Source organism: Drosophila gunungcola, chromosome 3R (assembly GCF_025200985.1).
Source record: "Drosophila gunungcola strain Sukarami chromosome 3R, Dgunungcola_SK_2, whole genome shotgun sequence".
In the NCBI taxonomy this organism is placed as follows: Eukaryota; Metazoa; Arthropoda; class Insecta; order Diptera; family Drosophilidae; genus Drosophila; species Drosophila gunungcola.
Window position 1 is genome coordinate 19,211,444 of NC_069139.1, and position 8,168 is coordinate 19,219,611.

Sequence of the window (8,168 nt, forward strand, 5' to 3'; positions counted from 1 at the left end):
GGTATCACACACGGCACACAAACTTTCACGCAAAACGTCCATTCAACTCCGGGCTGAAATAGAAAAAGAATCAGAAGTAGAATCAGAATCAGAAGCAGAATCAGAATCAGATCCAAAAGCAGCAGCAGACCATAGACAGGGATAGGTATACGAATACGTATAAATTCCCATAAATCAGCTGTGAGCCAAAGGGTCAAATACCTCGTGGCGGGCTAAAAATTACACACGAACATGTGTTGAAAGGAGAAATTAAAACCAAATTAGTTTTACACGCTGACCACCTAGACAACGAACGCAATATAGAGCAAAGTTTGAAAGAGGGAGCATAAAAGGTGCATATATTGGATTATTTAAATAATTACAAATTTGTTTTTCTTTTTAAGCCTTAATATTTTGATCATTAATTACTAAAATAAAAGAAAATATATTTTTTAGCATGCAATTGGTTTTTTGGGCTGAGGATAATAGTGTATTCAATGACCATCCTTCACAATCCTACAGAAAAATGTATCGCCTAAAAATAGTTTATTTTTATCTAGATTGGCTTTTGCCTAATTGCCACCGAAAACCCATGTATCACGCGTACACCACGCCCCCTCGAAAAGTTTGTTCCAATTTTGTTCCACTTAAAAAGCAAAAGCTGCTTAGATACGATACGGATAGAACTTCCTCACTGTCCAACTTTGAGCACATAGGTATTACTACTCATACTCTTCGCTGGAGGATCAGTAAGAATCAGAGTGTGGGAAGAAAGCGCACCAACGAAATTAAACAAAACGAAGAGCCATTGAAAACACTAAAATATCGGGCCAGACTTTTGTGTGGCCATAAAAATGCGTGAGTTACGTTCGGGCCAAGAGCAGAAATGAAAGCCAGAAGCAGCGGAGACGTCACTCAGTCCGTCAGGCAGTCAGCCTTTCCCACTGCCAGGTTTTCGGCCTGAACCATTGACGCTGCTGGAGTTTGGCCAAACAAAATGCAAAGCAAATTAAACATTGCTCCGTCTGACCTGCCCTCCAACTTTTACGTGCACAGAAAAAAAGGCAAAAATCTTGCTTAAACATTGTAATAATTGTAGCATAATAAAAACGCCATATAAAGATTTTGAAAAATTAGAAGAAATTACAAAAAATGTAATTACTAAAATTACTAATGGTTGGTAACATACCTAATACTGGTATTGGTTCTAAAAATGTTTGTATCATATTCAATATTTAAATTTGAGTGGTAGATGTTTAATGATCACCACTATGCATATGATTTAATAATAAATATTGATCATTTAAATTTTTTTGCCGTGTGTTCATCCTCCTGTTCCTCACCCAGCCCACCCCAACCTCCGTGTGTGTGCAAAAAGCACTGGGATCCATCCGCCATGGTGTTCATGATGATGATGATGACGAGGTTGTGGCTTTGGCTTTTGGCTTTTGGTTTTTGGTTTTTGGTCCGCCGCCGCCATCGCCACCGCCACCGCTGCTACGTTTAATGCGCCACGGTGTTACCAAAGTGGCAACGACAGTTGCGGCCATTCACCTCCCAAAAAACCAAATATATCCGTCCGTGTGTGAGAGCGAGTGGCACACATATGCAGCAAACAAAGTGTGTAAGTCGGGCCCCAAAGAATGAAATGACCAGGCCATCCCATCCGCGGTGTAACCAAGTTAAGCCAAGCTCGCTAGGCCCACACCCATACCTGTGCAGACCCACGTTCATGGCCGGTCCGTGTGAGTGCGTTTTGGGCCTAAGTATGTTACCAAACTTTTGCACAGGAAAATAATATTACGAAATTAGGGATTAATTGCCTAATTTACAAGATAGGGGCTTCTTAACATTTAAATTACCTTCAATGAAACCTTTGCGTTTCATCAATGTTTATCATAAATTTATTAAAAAAAAAAAATTATAAAGTCAATTTTGTTTTTTTGGACAAGTAGATATTTTTCTGTTTTAATCAGACTCTAATAAAAAAGTTTAGAAAATGTTGGTCTAGTTGTCAAACAGTTTACTGGCAAATTAAAAAAAAATTGACACAGCGAAGTCAAGGCTAGTAAGGCTTAACAGTATTGATATTTTTCCTCAGTGCACTGCTTTTTGGCGGCTTGTGTTTGGCAGCGTATGTAAGTTCTTTTTGGCTTTCATTGTCAGAGTGACCGTGCCACAGAAGATTACAGGGCAACACACATATAGCTGCTTGTAATGGATTTTGGGGGTCTGGGAACGGCGCTAAAGAAACAAGTTCCGCCTTTTTGGCCTGCTTCTCTCGGCAGGGCCAAGAAATGATTGACATTGGGCAGGGTCGCCAACAGCCCCCTCGACTGACTTGCTAATGTTTGAGTATAAAGGAGCTTGCCACTCCAAAACAAACAAGCTGGCGGAAAAGAGAAGGTGATATGCGGTCAGAAAGAGACGGACGAACAAATCGCGGCTTAAAACCGGCAAAAGTTCAAGCAAAACAAAATCAGCTGACACCCAAAGAGTAGTAATGGGTCTGTAAGAGAGCCCCATATTGACTACTGGCTTGTAAGAGAGTGAACAAAAAGGAAAGAAAGAAATGGGTATATGCCATTCGAAAGAGACGGCAATAAGAGAAGAGAATAAGAGAATGCAATGCAACTGGCCTCAGAAATGCGGAAGTGTATGCATCCGTCGTTCATGTAATGTGCAAAAGAGATGGAGCTCAGTGAACAGAAAGAGAGGGGGCGATATTGAGAGATCAACTGGTTTGCGGCTGTTTTGTGTTGGTGTGTTTGTCACTGTTTAGGCAAACATTGTTTATAACTTGTTTATATAAATATTGTTAATTTCGTGCGAGGCCTGCAAACTGGCCCCAGCCGGCATCGCTCTCTTCCCTCTCAGTCTCTTCCGTATAATAGAGAGCCCCATTTGTGCGTGCGAGAGGGAGAGAATGCAATGGGTGGGCGAGACAGGGAGCGAGAATCGTTAAAAGCGCAATTAATTGCTCACAGCCAATATCAAATCAAAAGCGTTTTAATGAATTGCACAAATTTGCTGATTTGCCGCTGATTTGTCGCGCGTTGAAAAAGGGGAAGTAAACAAACTGAGTTGATGGGTCGAGGTTTAAATTAAAAATACATAAATGTCACAGTGATTCAGTAGTGGAAAAATGTAGTGTCAGGAAGTAGGTTAAGTTCTTGGAAAAACACGTTACTATAGTGAGAACATTAATTATAACTAATAATTATTTTAAGAAATTCACATGGAAACGCCAGATAAAAAGTTAAATAACGATTTTTTGATATTGACAGATTGGATTAGAGAAAATAAGTGAAATAAAAAAAATAAAACTAATAATAAAATATAAACTAAATAAATTAATGAAAAACTTTAAACCAAACTAATTTAAGATTATAATCGCTTAATTAATTAATTCAATAACTAAATGTTTGGATCTGAAAAATTGATTTTTCAGCAATTGGAAAAAGATAAAATAAAAAAAATCGTTGGTCACATCAAACTTAAACCTTAGGAAATAGGAAAGGTTCCCAGAATCTTGGCTTACAACAATGAAAGCATTAGTTTTGAGATATTAATAATAAGTTTCATATTCCCATACCTACACCATTCAAGCTAATCGATTATCTAACATAGTAAGAATCCATATCACTGGAGAGTGTGCGCTCACAACAAATTGGGTATATCATCATTTTATTTATAGCCATCAATTACCATTTATGCATTTCCAATTAGCCTGGTAGTAGGTGCTGGGCCAGCTCCACAAAACCCGGGGACTCCGCCCAGTTGGGCACAACTGCAACATTCACACGTGCAACAAAAGCGGCAGCAACAACAGCAACAGCAAAAGCAACAACTGCTGCAACTATGAAAGCATTTTCCAATTCCGATGCATGACATTAGATGCGCTCTCCCATACACGAAGTTACATATGCATGAAAAGAATCCCAACTGGTAATGAAAATAAAGTGCACGTCGCATGCGGTAATAATAACAATAAAATAAAATAACAAATTACACGCAACACTGCCTCGGCCTGGGACTCTTGACTTGGACCGACTTGGCCTGCACTGAGAAAAAACCATAGAACATTTTTAAAGTAGAATAGATAACTCATTGATCAATACTGATTTACAAAATAAAGTATAAATTCATTGTTTTTTTGTTATGTCAACGTCTAAAAATGTAAATAGTCATTTATGGTTAGATTACACCAACAATATGTTACTTATCAAAAAACTTATTAAAACTTTGTTTGAAGAACATTAGGAAAATTTTGTAAGCTATAGTTGAATTTTCAATTTTGTAAAGATACTTTTAATTTGTTGTACTTGTTTTAAAAACAAATTAGTAGCGCATTAATAATATGCAAACTACTTTCAATTTCTTGATGATTTATCTACCATTTTTTATACAATTGTAAGTAACTACTACCGTTTATCTCTGTGCATTTCGACTTGAATTTAAGTTCGACTTGAGGTTTGGGACTTGGCCAGCAAGCGATAATTACGGAGACACGGCAACAAAGGCAATCGAGCCGACTCACTGAAAACTTGGCAGAAGGAGAAGCCGCTGGTGCTGAGAATCGTGTGTCCCCATTTCGAAGAAAGAGCCAAGAAAAGAGGGATCGGGATTGGCATCGGAAAGGGATAACTTAACCTGGGGCATAGAAAGCTGATGCTGCTGCTGCTGCTGCTGCTGCTGCTGTTACTGTTGCCGTGGCCAAAAAAAAAAAGAAAATCCACAAGAGGTTACAGCCAAGGGCAGGGGCTCCGTCGAAGCTCAGACGTACAAATTGGCTAAGAGAGCGGCTCTCTTTTGGCCCGCTCTTGGTTCTAAAGAGTCGGGGAAATGTGGCCAGCACAGACGGCCAACAAACTCACACAGGTACATCCCATATAGCTTAGTTGTGCAGCTCAGACAATCTGGGTCACATTTTGCCATTGAACCGGTGACGTCACAGCGGGGCAACGACCGCAAAGCACGACCAGCTCCAACAACAGCAGCAACTAGGTACAACAACAACATGCCAACAGCAACAACCACAAGAAAGCCAAGCAGCCATTGGAAAGCGTGCAGGCAAACATTTTTACAACGACAACTTGGGGCTTGGAGCCCAGCTTCATTTCTGGTTTTCTCCGCTGCCTGATTTGTTGCCCAGCGAGCAAAGTTGTGTGTGTGTGTGTCTGTGTCTGTTGTGTGTGTATGTGTGTGTGACACCAGCCCCCGTCCCGCCCCCTCCATGTGCCACGCCTCCCCCGCCCACAATAGTTCATTAGTTGCCATGTGCCATCGTGGCGGAACCAACATGATTTGGCTGCAAACGATGGAGCAGCAGCAGTTGGACATGGAGAAAAATAAATAGCTATCCAAAGATCCAATGGAATGTGTCAATTTGCTGAACATTAAACAAATACTTTTTTAATGTTTCGATTTGAAGGAACTTATTATTTAAATCTCTATTTACTGATATTCATTTTTAGTATTGCCAATATTGCCTATTTATTTATTAAACCTTATAACAAAATAATAAATAATTGCATCCAGTCGTGTACCTTTAACATTTAACTAAAAAGTGTTTAAATTATTTAAATAGATTGCTGATTAAAAACAGATATGCTTAGTTATGCTACCTTAGCTTGGCTAGTCAAAAAGCATTTTAATCTTCATTAAGATTTTAAGTCGATAATCCTCCACAAAAACAAAAATATAAGTGATTTGTATTTTTCAATCCTAAATTTATTTCGGTGCAGCCACGGGAGACTTTCAAGTAAAATCCGAGTACCGGCTTTTTGTATTTGAAATGCATTTGACTTTGATGGCTTTGATGGCGCAGGCGCTGGATCTCTTTGCTCCCGACCAAGCCACATTTTCTGGAACTTCTGCACGGGTGCCTCGGGCAAAAGGTTCTATTTTTAATATGCCCGCGATTAGATAAGCCCCCCAGCAACAGCGACCAAAACTCAGCAGCAGCAGAAACAACAAAAAGCGGTGGCAACAGCAACACAAAACGAAACGAACCGGGTGAAAGGGACAGAACATAGCAGGCCGGACTACACAGCAATTGGCGCCTCCACCGTCACAGCGCCGAAATAGCTCAGTTGGGAGAGCGTTAGACTGAAGATCTAAAGGTCCCCGGTTCAATCCCGGGTTTCGGCAATACATATATTTTTTTTTTATTGTTTCAATTTTTTAACAAATTTATTAATCAGACGATTCTAAAAAGGCTTTGGGAAATACAGAAAAACTTCCTTTTTATGTTATTAAAGTAAATTTTTTGGTAAACAAAAGAATTAAATATTATGTACTTAGAATATATATATATAATTTTTTAGCCCTATAAACAAACCTCGGTAGAGTACACAACTTAAAAAAAGGAAATGTTCTTAAATAGTATTTATTTCCAAATTCTTATTCGCTGAAAAAATGTATTAAAAGTTGCGTGCTCACAAAATTTATGTGAAAAAATTAAAAAAATAAGAAATATACGATACAAAAGAAAAAAAAATATGTTTTGCCGAAACCCGGGATTGAACCGGGGACCTTTAGATCTTCAGTCTAACGCTCTCCCAACTGAGCTATTTCGGCGCCATGAGGGTGGAGGCCCCAAGTGCCGTGTAGTCTGGCAAGCTATGCTCCATCCCCTTTTCACAACTTGTCGATTCTCCTGTTTCTTTTGGGGCCTATATAATATGGAGTTTATTATTATTTTAACAAATACCATCATGTTACAAATATTTTTTAATTATTTGTCCTTATAATCGATATAGACATCAGCTAAGTCACATAATGGGAGAAAACTTTTAAGCTGAATACGTTAAATATATTTGATAGTCTGTAAAATTTTAAAACTAATAAAGTGACTTTTTATAAACTCAAAACTCATCTGCTCTGCAGATCCATACAACACACATTTAAATAGCATTTAAATGCATGATTTGGCCTTGTCTATGGTCATTCATGTCCAGTGGCATGTGGCTGTCAATCAAGCGGTGTTCGCAAAATTAAACTAAGCCGGCGCAGCCAATGGCGACCTGACCAGCGGGACAATGGATGGCCAGGATGGTCAGGATGGTCAGGATGGCCAGGATGAAAGGTGCGGATTAAGCTGCATAATGGGCACGACGACTCAATCAAACAGCAGGCTAAACGGCACAAGGCCATAGCAGGGAAAAGTGAAAAGGGAAAATGCAAATCGCATTATTAACGCAGCCATTGACACATTGGACCTTGGCCAAGGAATAAGGACAGAGGACCATTGTCCAGTTGACTGATACGGTCCATTCCCGGATAAAGCAAAAGTGTGACGAATGCGCTGACAACAATTAAGAGCTAGAAAAGGTGAGCGCCCAGGTAGGAACACCTTCAAGTGGACAGCCGATTGGGGGCGTGATGATAGATTCATCCCGGCAGCTGCAAAACACAGAGGCACCAACTAATATGCAAAGGATCTGGGCCGGAATTGAATCTCATCTCGTTCCGGCGGTGTCCAACAACAGCTGCCAAGTGGAGGACGCGTGCTAGGCGACCACAAAAGCCATTGACTCGGCCTGAAAGGGAATCGAATGGAGAGATTGCCCCGGCCTACGCCCCAGAATATCGCATATCCGTTTGGCATAAAAAACCAAATGCTCCATGGCAACTGGCACGCACCACATGGCGCCCCTCGGTGTCTTTTGCATAAAAAAACCTAAGAAAAAACTGAGAGGCTCGGGTTTTTTCTATAATTTCATTGTTATTTTTTTTTATTGAAAGTGAAAGATGGAACGAGGCACCCTCAAAATGCAGCAGCCAGGAAGTGTGGCAGCCGCGAAAAAAAAACCTCGAGTCGAGAACAAGAGAGCTCAAAAAAAAGTGAAAAGATCCTTTTGAGCCTGCGGTCGGGGTGCCAATTGTCTATAGCCTAGGCTCAGGTTTTTTATGCGGCTGCCTGCCTATCAAGGAAATCGTTTTCTTCTATCTTTGTTACCCTGGTGCACTAAGAGAAATAAATCACATATTTTAGAGAATATATTCTGCCTATCAAGGAAATCGTTTTCTTCTATCTTTGTTACCCTGGTGCACTAAGAGAAATAAATCACATATTTTAGAGAATATATTCTGCCTATTAAGGAGAGCTTTTTCTCCTGTCTTTGTTTTTCTATTATATGTATATCCAGAGAAAAACAATCGAACTCATAACTATTTTATGCTAC

General features: G+C 39.8%; 2 non-coding genes across 2 annotated transcripts; one reads left to right on the forward strand and one right to left on the reverse strand.

The window, feature by feature from the left end:
- The first annotated feature begins 6,059 nt into the window (after positions 1 to 6,059).
- Positions 6,060 to 6,132, forward strand: Trnaf-gaa (transfer RNA phenylalanine (anticodon GAA)). Its single transcript has one exon. It is a non-coding gene; the product is annotated as a tRNA-Phe (tRNA).
- A 356-nt stretch (positions 6,133 to 6,488) lies between these two features.
- Positions 6,489 to 6,561, reverse strand: Trnaf-gaa (transfer RNA phenylalanine (anticodon GAA)). Its single transcript has one exon. It is a non-coding gene; the product is annotated as a tRNA-Phe (tRNA).
- Between the last annotated feature and the right edge of the window lie 1,607 nt (positions 6,562 to 8,168).